Source organism: Eschrichtius robustus, chromosome 16 (assembly GCF_028021215.1).
Source record: "Eschrichtius robustus isolate mEscRob2 chromosome 16, mEscRob2.pri, whole genome shotgun sequence".
Taxonomy (NCBI): domain Eukaryota; kingdom Metazoa; phylum Chordata; class Mammalia; order Artiodactyla; family Eschrichtiidae; genus Eschrichtius; species Eschrichtius robustus.
In genome coordinates this window covers 58,514,608-58,528,011 of record NC_090839.1, presented here as the reverse complement: position 1 = coordinate 58,528,011, position 13,404 = coordinate 58,514,608, and positions in this window count along the sequence as shown.

Genomic DNA, 13,404 nt, shown 5'->3' with positions numbered 1-13,404 from the left:
CCAGGGATCGAAGCTGCGCCCCCTGCAGTGGGAGTGTGGAGTCTTCCCTGGACCACCAGGGAAGTCCTGAAACCCATCTTGACTGAACTGGAGGAGGGCAGAAGGTGGTGGTGGGTTATGGGCTTGAGTAACCAAACTATGGACAGGATGGGAATACAGCCAGGGAGAGAGGGTTTCTTTCTCCTTCCAATTCTCAGCTTTCCCCTCTAAGCCTGCCAACCATTTTTTTTTTTTTTTTTCTTTCTGAGAATGGTTTTCACCTGCCATGTTACATTTTTGTAGCTTCTCCATCAGGGAGGGCAGAACTCTACCTCCAGCCCCAGGTAGAAATATCCTGGGGGAGAAGTGTGATTGGTTTGGCTTTCATCTCGTTCCTGCCCCTTGCTTGGATCAATCACTGTGGCCAGGGTGGTAAGGTCCTGCCATTGGCTCAGCTTTAATCACATGACTGTTTGAGATCCTGTGATTGGCTCAGCTTTAATCACATGATGGTGCTTGGGGAGTGTATGTGTGGTTGGAATAAAAGGAGAAGTTATTTCCCTAAAGAAGGGAGGTGCCTCATAGAGAAGTATAGACTTCTGCTACAGTTTTTTTTTTCTTTTTTAAGATCCCTGCATATTTCCTGGCATAGAAATAGGTCCTCAGCCATTGGCCTTAACCTCAAGGATCTTTATCTATAAGATGGGACTCTCATAATACCAGTAGTGAGGATTGAGTAATACATTTTAGAACTTAATAGTGCAGGCACATAGTAGGTGCTTCATAAATTCCTTTGCTCTTCTGATTTCCGTAGCCAGAGATGCAGGAAGACCACCACATAAATAATACAAAGCTTCCTGAGCAAAGCTACTGGAGAGGTGCCTCCCTCCAGGACCCCAGAAACTCTAAAGCAAATGTAACTCAAGAAACACCGCTCTTACCACTTAGTAATTAGGCTGTGATTGTTGTTTATCTGTGTGCTGTACCGTAACTCCCTCTGCCTGAGGCTGGTGCTAGAGCTGGGAAAATACAATTTCCTCCAAACTAATTTAGTTTTAAGAGGAAAATGAAAGTTTAAAGCAGTTTAATGTTTCGGCAAAACCATAATGGCTGGGAAAGATTGGACGATGTGAACCAATAAGGCACCCTAATTCTGATGATAACTCAAGACTTAACTCTTCCCCACATCAAAATCCACCCCCATGCTGACACTACACACAGGCCAACACAGCACCGGCGGACAGTGGAACAACCATTCTTCTTTATTTATTTGGATTTATTTAAAAAATAGACAGCTTCACTTTTGATTTTAGTGGAGGCCTAAGGACACAGCTGTTAATATCATTTATACAGCCCTGTGGTTAGACCCTACGAGATGCCCCTAGGATTTACGCATTTCCATTCCATTCACATGTTTTCCTTAGACCTGCGATTCGATTCTTAGGGTAAGAGTCCATCCTTGGGTTGAAGGCGTAAGGTAATTGTTGAAAAGGCCTGAGTTACAACATGAACTCTAAAATGTGAACTCTCTGAGAGCCTCAGTTTCTCATTTATAAAATAGAGAGGATGAGAAAGACTTGTAGGGTTGTTGTGCGAGTTAAATAGGATACTTTATATGTACCTGGCCAATGAGAGAGAGAGACAGAGAGAAAGAACCAAGAAAACCAGCAACCATTCATTTGCTACATTTGCTGAGTACCTACTCTGTGGCTGCCATCATTATGAGGGTCTAAGGATTCATAAAGCTGTAAGACATGGAGGGTAGGTCTTAGCACCCAGATGACCTTTTGTATTGTTTTTTTGTTTGTTTGTTTTGTTTTGTTTTTTGATAAGAGAGTTTTCAGGCTTTTTTTCTTTCCCCTGTGTTTTCCAAGTTTGTTTTTCATTAGTTCATTCCTCTGGTCTCTCCATCTGTCTCTCCCACACATGTGTGTGTGCTCTCTCTCACTCTTGTGTTTTTTTTTTTTTTTTTTTGATTGTGGGTGTGTTTCAGTTTTTAAAACTTTTTTTGTGTGTTACTTTCTGCTGTACAGCAAAATGAATCAGGTATACGTATACATATATCCCCTCTTCTTTGGATTTCCTTCCCATTTAGGTCACCACAGAGTATTGAGTAGAGTTCCCTGTGCTATACAGTAGGTTCTCATTAGTTATCTATTTTATGCATAGTATCAATAGTGTATATATGTCAATCTCAATCTCCCAATTTATCCCATCCCCACTTTGCCCCTTGGTATCTGTACATTTGTTCTCTACATTTGTGTCTCTATTTCTGCTTTGTAAATAAGATTGTCTATACTGATTTTTTCAGATTCCACATATATGTGTTAATACATGATATTTGTTGTTTTTTTTTTTAAATTTTATTTATTTATTTATTTATTTATGGCTGTGTTGGGTCTTCGTTTCTGTGTGAGGGCTTTCTCTAGTTGTGGCAAGCGGGGGCCACTCTTCATTGCGGTGCGTGGGCCTCTCACTATCGCGGCCTCTCTTGTTGCGGAGCACAGGCTCCAGACGCGCAGGCTCAGTAATTGTGGCTCACGGGCCCAGTTGCTCAGCGGCATGTGGGATCTTCCCAGACCAGGGCTTGAACCCGTGTCCCCTGCATTGGCAGGCAGATTCTCAACCACTACGCCACCAGGGAAGCCCCATGATATTTGTTTTATTCTTTCTGATTTACTTCACTCTGTATGACAGTCTCTAGGTCCATCCATCTCTCTACAAATGACCCAATTTTGTTCCTTTTTATGGTTGAGTAATATTCCATTGAATATATGTATCTCATCTTCTTTATCCATTCCTCTGTTTATGGACATTTAGGTTGCTTCCATGTCCTGGTTATTGTAAATAGTGCTGCAATGAACATTGTGGTACATGACTCTTTCTGAATTATGGTTTTCTCTGGGTACATGCCCAGTAGTGGGATTGCTGGGTCATATGGTAATTCTATTTTTAGTTTTTTAAGGAATCTCCATACTGTTCTCCATAGTGGCTGTATCAACTTTTAAAAAGAATTGGATTTGCCATTGCCAGATGACCTCTGTAGCTTTGCCCCCTCCCATCAGACCTGATATACTATGTGTTTCAGCCAATTAACATTTTAATTTTTAACCAAATTCCAGAAAAAAACGTTTTCTCCTTTATGCATGTTATCCTGTCTGGCTTAGCTATATTTTCCCCCTTCTTTCACCTGGAAAACTCCTATTCTCTCTAAGATCAAGTTCAAGTTCCATTTATTCTACAGTCTTCTATTATTGCCCAGACATAGTTCCTTGCTTCCTTCACTGTCCTGCTGTAGCACTGTGTTCATATCTCTGTGATAAACCATATTTTAGTTTTACAACCTCTCCTTACATGCAGCATGAGCCGGATATGTCTTCCTGGTGTCCAGGTGTTTGGTCCATCTCTGCTCAAGGAATGATTAGAGTATAGATGGGGAACACATGACATGCATGCCACAGCTTTCCATTCCCTGCTGATGACAGACATCACTAATCAATAGGCTCAGGTTCAGGGTTTGTCTCAATCTAGCGCTTCAGCAGACACTGTTAATCAGTTATGTTAACGTGTGTAACATTGAACTAGAAGAAGAAGGATGAATTTTGGGAAGAGGGTTATAAGAGTATTGGAGGATGGTCAACTGGGTAGATTCCATTCCTTATCTGGCTCTATAAATACCTTTCGTTAGAGGAGAGATGATGAAAAGCTAGGGAACATTTCCCCTTTTTATTTGGGTGCAGTTTGTGGGATCTTAGTTCCCCAACCAGGGATCGAACCTGGGCCCATGGCAGTGAAAGTGCTGAGTCCTAACCAGTGGACTGCCAGGGAATTCCTGGGAACATTTCTTTAGAGCATTTTCAGACTCTGTGCAGAGCTGGGTTTGGCCCGAGAATTGGAGAAATGTGATTTTCTGCCTCCTAATGGAACAGAGTGACACTCTGTCCCCCTCCTCCTGAGCCCAGCAGGATTGCAAGCCACAGAGGCTGCTGGAGAGGGAATTCTCAGCATGGACATTGGGTAGTGGCTGCAGTGAAGTCTTCCTATGTGGGTTTGTGGGCAGTGGGTGCAGGCCAGTGCAATCTGCAAAAGGAGAGAAGGAATAGCCATGCTCAACTTGGTAACTGCAGCTGATAGGCTGGTTTGTGTGCTAAGGTGGCACTACAAGAAATTCATAACTAGAGACCACTTTAAGTGGGGGTAGTTTCCAACAATCAGGCTGGAGGAACACACGTACTGTAACTTGTTCATTAAAAGGAAATGTGTTTGTCCTCGGGGAAAGGCAAATCGAAACCACAATGAGACACCACTTCACAACCACTAGGATGGCTGTAATAAGAATGACAGACAATAACAAGTGTTGACAAGGATGTGAAGAAATTGGAAAATTCCTACGTTGCTGGTGGAAATGTGAACAGGTACAGTTGCTTTGGAAAACAGTCTGGCCATTCCTCAAAAGGTTAAACATAGAACTGCCACAGGATCCAGACATTCCACGTCTACAAATACACCCAAGGGAAATGAAAACACATGTTCACAAAAAAACTTGTACGTGAAAGTTCATGGCAGCATTATTCACAATAGCCCAAAGGTGGTAACAACCCAAATGTCCGTTGATGAATGGATAAACAAAATGTGGTCTATAAATAGGATGGAGTATTATTCAGCCATAAAAAGGAATGAAGTACTGATATATGTCACAATATGGAGGAAGATTGAATACATTATGCTAAATGCAAGAAGTCACAAGAGGCCACATATTTTATGATTCCATTTATAATAGTCAAATTCATAGACCTAGAAAGTATGTTAGTGGTTGCCAGGGGTTGGGAGAAGGAGGGAATGGAGAATGACTACGGAAGGGTACAGGGTTTCTTTATGGGGTGATGCAAAATGTTCTGGAATTAGATAACAATGATGGCAGCACAACTTTGTGAATGTACTAAAAAACCACTGAATTGTAGACTTTGAAAGCGTCAATTTTATGGTATGTGAATTATACCTTAATTAAAAAAATTACAAAAGCAATAAATGTGAGATAATTTTGTGGTCCAAGAAGCTGTGGTGGCTCAATGACATATGGAAAGTCACAATTTCTAGGAGGATTCTTTTTTTTTTTTTAACATTTTTATTGGAGTATAATTGCTTTACAATGGTGTGTTAGTTTCTGCTTTATAACAAAGTGAATCAGCTATACCTATACATACATCCCCATATCTCCTCCCTCTTGCGTCTCCCTCCCACCCTCCCTATCCCATCCCATCCCTCTAGGTGGTCACAAAGCACTAAGCTGATCTCCCTGTGCTATGTGGCTGCTTCTAGGAGGATTCTTGACCCTTCCCATGACAACCTGGTGGAAGTGTGGACATACTCCAGTAAGTGTTCCTGGATCCCAATGTTCTTTCTTGTGAGTGTCTTTCCTCCTGATTCATGGCTTCCTGCCCAAATCCTTCTATTCTATCAAGGCAGAGTGCAAACTACTTCTACTGGGGATGAGAATATTGTCTGTATCGTCTTACTTGTTAAGAACTTATTATATATATTATATGTTTTATATATATATATATATATATATATATATATATATATATATATATATATATACAGTGTGTGTGTGTCTGTGTATTTTACTAGGGCACTTGTACAATATTTTGCGTTATTAACAAATTACTTTGTTGGACTGTGAGATCCTCAAGGGCGGGCTATCTATTAAGATTCTTTTTGTTGCAAGGGATACAAAGCCAGTTTCACTCTCATTAGAGAAAAATCAAAACAAACAAAAAACCCTCTAAAGACTGAGCAAGTTTCAGATGTGGTTCCACCTAGGGCTCAGGTCTCTCTTTCCATATTTTGGCTCCCTTTTCTCAGTCCTTACTACGATTTATCCTCCATCCTTTCAGGTCAACTTCAGTGGTGAGTGAAAGTGTGGTCCTCTTTCCTGTGAGACCCAGCTCAGCTCCAAGGTTTAGTTCTGAAACCATCTTCATGGGCAAGAGGATGGGGTGCACTGAACAGCTGGGATTAGACCACACATCCATCCTTGTGCTAAGGGGGATTTAGATGGACCCCCACGGTTTAGGAACAGGAAAGTGGCTGGTTTTCAGAAGGAAACTGGGATGGTGTGGCCAAAAGAATGGGGGATCTATATAGAATGGCAAAAATTAACCAGTGTCCACCGTGGTTCATTTCTGTATCGCCAGTACTTAGAACAGGACAGGCACTGAGCAAACATCTATTGAATTAAAAAGAACCCCGAAATACTAGCTTCCAAATCACAATCTGTAGGAAATAATGGGCTGAACAGGGAAGACATGTGATATTAAACCCTCAGCGTCTTTGTGGTTTATGTCTAAAAAGCGCATGCTCTGATTGCTATTTTGGATATTTCTTTTAAACTAGCGAAGGTGTTTCAGATACTCTGAAAGTCCAAATCAGTGGGTCCCAATCTTTTTGTTTAGTGACATAGCTATGGTTACTCTTTTAATATTCAATGGGAGCTATAGACTCTTTTTTTTAGAAAATTTTACAGTATACAATAATTCACCTGGGATTTTGGGAGTTCTTGGACCCCTAGGAGTCCAGGAATAATTACTGACATTGGATTTTGTATATTTCATGATTCCCTATTGTTTTCAAAATCTTTCCTCTTGTAACTACCCTGACTCAGGGCTAGAGGGCACTGTGTACCTAGAAACCACATCAGACACAGTGTGAAACCTCCTTAGATTTTCACACAAAAAGGCTTGTTCACTGCTCAGTTAACAAGTAAGTCCTTCCCTGCTCCCAGGAGGGAATGAAGTCAGCCCCCTGTGAAGAAAGGGAATGGGGAGAAAGGGAGAAGCACCGCCTAAATGTTTCCCTCATTTGTATGTTGATGAAATGTCGCAGTCTCCCCAGAGTTCAAGTGCCTGGTTTGGATTGATTTCCCAGCAAGGATCCTGGTGTGTTGGGATGTGCAGCACATTGGGAGCATATGAGGCTCCAAGTCCCAGCCTTGCCTCTGGCTTCCTGTGGGATCTCTGGAAGGCCCTTCCCTTGTATGTCCCTCCATGCTCTTATTTGCAAAATGAGGGGATTGGATTACCTGCTCCCAGATAAGTACAGTATGTGATGCCTCTCAGGTTCGAATGTTTCAGGGGTGGTGGAGAGATGTGAGGAGAAAAAAAGTGCAGCCAAGGAAGACTGTGGCTAGACTTGGAAATGAACATATCAGGAGATCCCGTGAGGATGGGGCAAAACAACAAATCCTGCAAGTGAATTTGGAGAGTTGAAGGAGAAGACCCCACTACCATACTAAATGGTTGGTACATGAAAGCGGTCTGCTTATCCAAAAGGACAGTACTGCTGAAGGCAGCCTCTGAGACAGCCCCAGTGTAATCCACTCACCCTAGTGATTTACTTCTAACCAACAGAATAAGGAACACGTATAGGATGCCACTTTGGAGATTAGGTCACAAGACCATGATAAATTCCATCTTGGACACTCTCTTTCCCTCTAGCTTTCTGCTCTGATGAAGCCAGCTGCCATGTTGAGAGCTTCCCCAGAGAGAGGACCCATGGCAAGGAACTAAGGAAGGCTTCCGGCCAACCATCAGTGAGAAACTGAGGCCACTAGTCCAGCAGCTCACATGGAACTGAGTCCTGCCAAGAATCACATGGATGATCTTGAACTTGGAAATGGGTCCTCCTCCATTTGACCCTGCAGATCAGACTACATTCCTGGCTAACAGCTTGATTACAGACTCTGAGAGACCTAAAGGCAGAGGCACCCAGCTGAGCCATGCCTGGATTCCTGACCTACAGAAACTGTGAGATAATAAATGTCTGTTGTCTTAAGATGCTAAGATTTGGGGCTAAGATAATGGGGTCTAAGATGCTAAGATGCTAATTTGCTATCTAGTGATAGATAACTAATGCAAGTATTAAAGAAGTGATTTTCAAACTGTTCTCCTTCCCAGCAGTGCGACTTGGGGTAAGTCTTTTCACTTCTCTAAGCCTTGGTTTGTTCATCTGTAAATGGTACCTACATCAGAGGATTGCTATGAGGTCTAAATGAGATCACACATGAAAAGTGCTTGCACGGAGTTTGGCACATGGGCAATAAATGGTAGCTATAATCATCATCACCATCATCATCATCATCATCATCAAAGGAATCCAATAGTAGAGGGGTGGTAGTAGAAGCTAGTAGCTATTTCCTATTCTTTTTCTAGTAACAGATTACCATTATGAGCAAGTAACTGACCAATCAGAGAGCCCCATCCTCTGGCAACAATGATTGGCCCAAAGAGTAGGCGTTGAACTAAAAGGACCAATGAGGGTCATTTCCCGAGATTCACACAAAGTTTCTGGGAGAGAGAGCATGGGAGAAAGTTTCTGACATGGGGCAGAATTTCTAGAGGCTCAATCCTTAGAGAGAAATCCTCTAACCTTTCTCCAAAACAAAGGCTATCAGTAATTTCCGGGGAAGCTCTGTGATATTTATTTTATTTCCATTAGAGTTAAATTCCGGTGAGTAATGAAGCCTTAAAAAAAAGAAATCCCCAAAGAAATAAACACAACAACAGGAACGGAACCTGACAAAAGCCCTCCTCCAAAGTCTATCTGCAAATAATCTCTCAAGGTTTAATTGGCCCTTTTAGGTAAAACCTCTCACTGTTGCAACAGAAATTGGTTCTTTTTACTTCAGAGAGTGCTCAGGGCTGATTACCTCTGAGGAATGAGACCTGAGGGCAGATCATACAGTGGGTCCTTTTATCTAGCCTGGTCCGGGCTTCACCAGGGACGGGTGGGTAGGAAAATACTCATCTCCCGGATACCCTGGGAGTCTCCTAGAAACACTCCCGAATGTCAGGCACTGATTTTTTTCCTCCTGGGTGGCCAGGATGGGTAATGGCAGGTTGCCAGGAAACACATTGATTTATAGAATAATCCAGCTATAAATTACCTCCTTGGAAATTAGAAAAAAAACTTATTTGTGAGCAATTTTTTTTGGAAGGGGTAAATCAGGAGTTTGATTTTTTTTTTTTTTTTTTTTTTTACTTTTTATGTTATATTGGAGTATAGCCGATTAACAATGTTGTGCCATAAAAAAAATTAAAAAAATAAAAAATAATAAAAAAAACAAAAAAACAATGTTGTGACAGTTTCAGGCGCACAGCAAGGCAACTCAGCCATACATATACATGTATCCATTCTCCCCCAAACTCCACTCCCATCCAGGCTGCCACATAACATTGAGCAGAGTTCCCTGTGCTATACAGTAGGTCCTTGTTGGTTATCCATTTTAAATACAGCAGTGTGTACATGTCGATCCCAAACTCCCTAACTATCCTTTCCCCCCACCTTCCCCCCCTGGTAACCATAATTTCGTTCTCTAAGTCTGTGAGTCTCTTTCTGTTTTGTAAATATATTTGTATCATTTTTTTAAATAGATTCTGCATATAAGGGATATCATACGATATTTCTCTTTCTCTGTCTGACTTACTTCACTCAGTATGACAGAAGTTCAAGCTTTTACTAAAAAAAAAAAAAAAAAAAAGAAGCTCAGCTGCCATAAAGGAAAAAAGACACCAGAAACAAGGTTAAGGAGTTTGATTTTGGACGTGTTGAACTTGAGATACCTAAAAGACCTCTAAGTAGTGCTGTCAAGAGGCAGTTGGCTGGTTGAGTCTGTAGGTCAAGGGAGAGTCTAACCGGGATATACACACTTAGATGTACACACCAGAGTGTGCAGGGCATATGGAGCCATGGCCCTGGGTGAGATCATGGAGGGAAGTAAAATTCTGCTCCTCCTGTCCTTGACATAGGCACCTCTTTCCTTTGGCAGGTAAGCTGAGCAGGATCCTAGGATGCCCCATGGGGACTGATCAGTTTCTTTTTTTGGGGGGGGGTTACCTAGGAAACAGTTCCAATCTTCCAGCCATCATTGTGCTTCTGAATCTTGGAAGGGACTATGTCTCAATGTCAGGAGCTGTAGAGGAAAGAGGTGAGGAAGGACTCATGCATGGCTAGATGTGATGGTCAATTTTACGTGTCATCTTGACTAGGGGACACCCAGAGAGATGGTAAAACAGTGTTCCTGGGTGTGTCTGTCTGGGGGGTGTCTCTGGAAGAGATGCGCATTTGATTCGGTAGACTGAGTAAAGAAGATATACTCTCACCAATTCAGGTAGGCATTGTCCAATCCACTGAGGGCCTGAATAGAGCAAACAGGTGGAGAAAGGCTGAATTATCTTCTCTCTTCTTGAGCTGGACACTCATCTTTTCCTGCCCTTGGACACTGGGGCTCCTGGCTGTTGGGCCTCCAGACTCCAGGACTTATGCTAGTGGCCTCCCCCCTCCCCTAGTATCAGGCTTTTGGCTTTGGACTGGGTGTGATACCCATTGGCTCTCCCGGTTCTCAGGCCTTGAGACTTGGACTGAATTATACCACTGACTTTTCTGGATCTTCAGCTTGCAGATGACTCCATAGCAGTGTGAACCAATTCCCCGAACAAATTTCCTCTTCCATATCTCTCTATATATCCTTTTGGTTCTGTTTCTCTGGAGAACACTGACTGATACAGATCCTGGTACTGAAAGTGGTCCTAGAGGAACAGGATTTTAAGGATGAGTTTTTCTGAATTGGTCTGGGTTTTCTGGAATGGGTTCTTTAATCTGATTAGATTTAAAGATGCTAATGGCTCTTTTTTTTTCCAGTAGTAAAGAAAGCGTGGATAGTCCATGGTGTGAAGTGCTGATAGAGACACACAATATCTGCACTGGCTGTGCCTAACCAACCACTTATAAGAAGTAAGGAACTAAGTAACTCTGTATGTGACTCTTTTGAATGTTTCTGGAAAACTAAGGAATATAATGACATTGGTTGTTTCTCCTAATGTTGCTGGATGAAGTGGTGAGAGAAAAGTATGAGCTCAGGGATTCCAATTCCCAGCTCAAGCCCACATAAATGACCGGAGAACTTCTAGGTATGTCCTGAGGGAGAGCCTTATCTCCTGTAGCGGCAGGGCTGAAATTGCTGAAAATCAAATATAGGACCTAATCCTGTAATTGGCTGAATTATAAAGCCAGTTGAATTCCCAGCCTCCCAGGGTGTCTACTGTTAAAAGTGAGGGAATTGATTGGAAAAGAATGGGATCTTATAAGTTGGGATGGGGACATGTGCGAAGACCCGGATGAGGTTGGGGACATTGAGCCTTAAATTCTGATGAAGTCCTTTTTGCCAGTGAAAGAGGTCTCCTCACCCACTGTGGCAGCAGCCTCCCCACCTATAGGGGGAAGAACCTTTCCAGGCACCACTGAAGGTGTTAACACTGCGTTGCCTGGGAAAATGCTACTGACCTCCCCTGAGGCAGTTGCCATGCGGGACCATGCTGATTCTCCTCAGGACCTCCCCTTCCCCCCTCCTCTCTGGGCTTCTAGACCTATAACTAGTTGCAAATCCCAACAGGTCCCTAAAGGTAAGGTTTGCATTGTGACCCATGAAGAGGTATGTTACACTCCAAAAGAACAACTTGAGTTTTCTCACTTATACAAGCAGAAATCTGGGGAGGATGTGTAGGGACGGGGATTAAGGGTGTGGGAGAATGGTGGAGGGAAGATAAAGTTGGATCAGGTCAAACTGATTGATGGCCCAGGAAGCAGAGATTCTGCATTGAGTGTTGTAGCTCAGAGAGTATGAAAAGACTCTTAACAGTTTGTTTGTTTGGTTGGAATGTGGATCAGATGATGAGTGAATTGGAAATGCCCCATCTCTTTTGGATCTAGAGGCTTAGGGAGATTGGAATGTTACAGGAGATTTGTCATTTAAGACCTACTCACCCACGCTGAGAGGGCCCAGAGGACAGACTTTTTTTTTTTTTTTAATTAATTCTTATTGGAGTATAGTTGCTTTACAATGTTGTGTTAATTTCTGCTGCACAGCAAAGTGAATCAGTTATACATATACATATACCCACTCTTTTTTAGATTCTATTCCTATGCAGGTCATTACAGAGTATTGAGTTGGGTTCCCTGTGCTATACAGTAGGTTCTCATTAGTTATCTCTTTTATACATAGTAGTTTATATATGTCAATCCCAATCTCCCAATTCATCCCACCCCCCCTTTCCCCCTTGGTATCCATACTTTTGTTCTCTACATCTGTGTCTCTGTTTCTGCTTTGCAAATAAGTTCATCTGTACCATTTTTCTAGATTCCACATATAAGCGATACTATATGATATGTGTTGAGGACAGACCTTTTACCAATATTTAAAAAAATAAATTTGTGAGGGGAGCCCCAGTATCCTTGAAGAGCTTTGTGATGGCTCCTCTCTGTGGTCCGGAGCTTAAGGAGGGAAACACAGCCACCCAGTTGGAAAACTTCAGTGCAGTGGGAGTAGTTGGATCTTGGTGTGTCAGGGGCCAAATGACAGCACTCAGCCACCAAAGACAAGGTGGGCAGGGTTAACCTCATGTGCAGCAGGGTCAAAGCAGAAACTAGGATGGTCCAACTCACATAGACTCATGGTGTTGGCCAGTTAATTGTGGTGTTCCTGGAAGTGAAATAGGCAGGAAGCCTACTAAATTCTTACTTGATCTGTATAAGCAGAAAAGTTCTAGGTCAAGTAAACACAAGTTGAACTCGAATCATAAAAACAGAGAATCACATTCCTTCCATCAATTCCTAGCCTTGAACAAGTTTACAGACCCAGAGCCCCTCAGATGAAGGGAAGGCCAAGTCCTCTCGGGGGAGGACCCAGTACACTGCTGAAAATTTATACTGTGAATCTTTCTCCCAGCCTGACCGCAAAAGACCTAAGGCCTTTTACCAGGGTTGCTGTGCACTGGGGAAAAAGAAACAAATCTTTTGGGGACCACTGGACCCTGGCTCTGAAATGACTTTGATTCCAGGAGAACCAGAATGTCACTGGGCCCTCCGGTCAGAGTAGGGGGCTATGAAGGTCACATGGTCAAGGAGTCTGTCCCACAGTGGGTCCAGTGGGTCCCCAGGCCCACCCTGTGGTTATCCCCAGTTCCAGAATGTGTAATTAGGATAGATGTATTTAGCAGCTGGCAGAACCCCACATTGTGCAGTGCGGGCTATAATGGTAGAAAGGCCCCCTGGGGTAAGTCACTTTGTCCTTGAACTTCAGTTTTCCATCTATACAATAATACGCCAGACCAAGTGATTCCCATGGACCCATTTCACTGTGCAATTTGTTCTCTATCAATTCCGGCAGGTTAAAACCTGCATGTGCTTGAGCTATAGCCAAGTCCTAAAAAATTCTGGCAGGTACCATCTGGCTCCAATCTTCCGTAACTCTACAGAGGCTTCTAGAGCAACCCCCTACCCCGATTTCTCTCTATGCCCAGGAGGCAAGGGAGGTGCTGAATTCTGTCATCTCCACTCACCAACCTTTTATGGTGGATCACTAAGATGAAT